Source organism: Dipodomys merriami, unplaced genomic scaffold (genome assembly GCF_024711535.1).
Source record: "Dipodomys merriami isolate MVZ:Mamm:240054 unplaced genomic scaffold, mDipMer1.0.p SCAF_3, whole genome shotgun sequence".
NCBI lineage: Eukaryota > Metazoa > Chordata > Mammalia > Rodentia > Heteromyidae > Dipodomys > Dipodomys merriami.
The window spans coordinates 29186783-29190444 of NW_027204492.1; positions in this window are offsets into that span (position 1 = coordinate 29186783).

Genomic DNA, 3662 nt, shown 5'->3' on the forward strand with positions numbered 1-3662 from the left:
TTTATGAAATATTTCAAGCATAGAAAAGGACAGAGAATAAATTCCTAATTCACCTCCATTCACTTTATGACTTTTAATGTTTTGGTCATATGAGCTACCAAAATTTTCAAGCAATAAAATATTATTAATGCATTTGAAGTCCCCTCTGTACATTTCCTCAGTTGATGGTGGTGGTCATGTGGTTTGAACTTGGGGCGTGGGCACTGTCCTTGAGCTCTCTCCCTCAAAGCTAGTACTTTACCACTTGGAGCCACAGCGCCACTTCTGATTTTCTGGTGATTAACTGGACATAAGAGTCTCAGGGACTTTCCTGCACACTCAACCCTATTCTTTACTCTTTTGCTTTTTTGCCAATCCTAGGGCTTGAACTCAGGGCCTGGGAATGGTCCCTGAGCATTTTTTGCTCAACGATAGCACTCTACCACTTTTTTTTTTGTTTATGTGGTGTTGAGGAATCAAACCCAGGGCCTCATGCATGCAAGGCAAGTGCTTTACCACTGAGCCACCTTCCTAGCCCCTCTTTGAGACTCTTATGTCCAATTAATAACCAAAAAGCCAAAATTGGAACTGTGGCTCAAAGTGTTAGAGCATTATACTTGACTAAAAAAGCTGAGGGACAGTACCCAGGCCCTGAGTTCAAGCCTCAGGACTGTACTGTGTATATATAATTGTACATTAAAATTATTGTTTGTACATTTACATTTTTACATAGTTTGTTATGCACATCATTCTAGAATTTATTATTATAATTCATCATTTTTTTCTGCTGTTCAGGGAATTGACTCCTAAGCCTTGAGCATGCCAAGCAGGTGCTTCACCTCTTACCTATCACCTCCTTGCCATCAGAATGATTTTGAGTGTTCTCCATGTTAATTTATGTACCTCTAGTTCATTCCTTTGAACTTCAATACAGTATATTCTTGTATGAATACAATTCACTTACCAAAATTCTGAACAACTTGTAGGTTTATTTTAATTTTTTTCTGGTCAAAGATGATAGTCAGATGAATTTTTTTTTCTGGTCGGTGGTAGGGCTTGAACTCTGGGCCTGGGTGCTGTCCTTCAGCTCTTCAGCTCAAGGCTAGTGCTCTACCACTTGAGCCACGGCGTCACTTCTGATTTTTCTGGTGGTTTATTGAAGTTGAGTCTCACAGACTTTCCTTCCCTGGAATGGCTTTGAACCACAATCCTCAGATTTCAGCCTCCTGAGTAGCTAGGATTACAGGCGTGAGCCACCGGCTCCCAGCCAGATGAACATTCTTATGGTTCCCTTGTACACATATGGAAGTTTCTCTGGATTTGCTTAACTCGCCCTTTCCTACCTCATCCATAAATTGAGCAATTGTTTTTCAAAGTACCCTCCTGCACAAGCAAATCTATAAAAATTTCCCATCTCCCATTTTTGCCTACCTTCAGGAATACTTACCAGACCTTCTTCTAAAAGTATTGGTGTTCTGTTTCCATATTCAAGTGTTTCATTAATCTGGGATGCATATGTTCAGTGTGTGGCAGTGAGATCTTCTTATCAACTCCTTCAATTTATAAAACTGTTTCTCCTCTTATCTGTGAAGTGACCTTTGTTATATGTTTCCATATGTAGTAAGTCTGTTTTGGCTTTTTTTTTCTTTCTTTCTTTCTTTTTTTTTTTGGGGGGGGGTCCGGTTGTGGGGCCTGAACTCTGGGCCTGGACGCTGTCCCTCAGCTCTTCAGCTCAAAGCTAGTGCTCTACCGCTGGAACCACAGCACTACTTCCGGCTTTTTTGCTTATGTGGTGCTGAGGAATTGAACCCAGGGTCTCAGGCATGCAAGACAAGCGCTCTACCACTGAGCCACCTTCCCAGCCCCTGGCTTTTTTTTTTCTACTCCATAGAATATTTATCTCTGTGCCAATACAATCATGTCTTCAATGCAGTGCCTTTATATGAGAAAAATCACAGGTCTGGGGACATGCGTCAAGGGATAAAGCACCTGCCTAGAAAGTACAAGGTCTTGAGTTCAAATCCCATTACTGCCCCCCCAAACTCATATCTGATAAGGAAAATATTCCCAAATTGTTCTTCATGTGAGTTGGAAGATCAGTTTATGAAATTACACAAAAGAGCTCTAGGAATTTTGGTTGGGTTGTATTAATTTCTATGTCAATTGGGAAGAAATTGATCTGTTTATTATACTGAATTTTTCCACTACTAAACATGCTGTATGTTTCCTTAGTTACATCATCTTAAAACTCTGAACATAAAGATTTTACACATCTTTTAAGCTTATTTAACAAAAGCTAGTTATTTAATAGTTTTTGTCTATTGTGAATAAGATCTTGTTTTATATTTTATTTTTAATTAGTCATCAAAAGTACATAGAACCTTATTGAATTTTTTTATGCCTGTCCTTGGGTTTGAACCCAGGGACTGGGCACTATCCCTAAGCTTTTATACTCAAAGCTAGCATACTAGCACTTGAGCCACAGGTCCAATTCTGGCTTTCTTGTGGTTAATAAAGTCTCCAGGCCAGGCACCAGTGGCTCAAGCCTATAATCATAGCTACTCAAGAGGCTGAAACCTGAGGATCACAGTTCAAAGCTAGCCCAGGCAGGAAAGTTGATGAGACTCTTGTCTCCAAAATAAACCACTAGAAACTCAGAAGTAGTGCTGTGTAGCTCAAGTGATAGATTGCTAGCCTTGAGCTGACGAGCTGAGGGACAGCGCCCAGGCCCAGAGTTCAGGCCCCAAGACCAACAACAACAATAAAAAATCTCCAGGAAAGTCTCAGAGACTTTCCTGCCTGGGCTGCCATGGAACTCTGATATTTCATACCTCAGCTTCCTGAATAGCTTGGATTACAAGTATGAGTCATTGGTGTTTGGTCCTATTGAATGTTTAATAAGATATTGTATCCTGTATTCTTGCTGCATTCTCTATGTGACATAATACGTTGTGGATTATCTAATTATCCTGGTCATTCTAGGTAGACAAGCATGTGATCTACATGTAATAACTGTTTTGTTTCCTCTTACCTTTCAATTCTTATACTTTAGTTTCTTATTCTTATTTAGTTTCTTATTCTTATTGTATTGGCTAGAATCTCCAGAAAGTGCTAAAAAAAATAGGGATACCGTACATCAGTGAAGGTGTTTCTCTGAACTCAAGGCCTCATGCTTTTTAGATAGGCATTCTGTAGCTTCAGCCATACCCTCAGCCCTGCTGTAACTTTTGGTAGATAGCCAGGATCAACTTGAGGATGGTCCTTTGTCTTCCAAACTTGGTTTTTATTTGTCAGTCATGGGGGTGAACTCAGGGTCTGGGCACTGTCCCTGAGTTCTTTTGCTCAAGTCTAGCACTCTACCGCTGCAAGCCACAGAACCACGTTCCATTTTAATTGGAGATGAGTTTCACAGACTTTCCTGCCAGGGCTGGCTTTGAACTGAGGTCCCAGATCTCAGCCTCCTGAGTAGCTAGGATTATAGGTGTGAGACACCAGCACCTGGTTTTTTTTTCTTTAACTATGAGTGACTGATGAATTTTATCTGGTACTTTTTCCTAAATCTGTTGATATAATCACCTATTTTTCCCTCTAATCTCTTACTCTCTATATTTAATATTAATCTATCATATATTTTAATATATTTTATTCTATATAGTTAATATTAATCTATTTTATGTTAAATG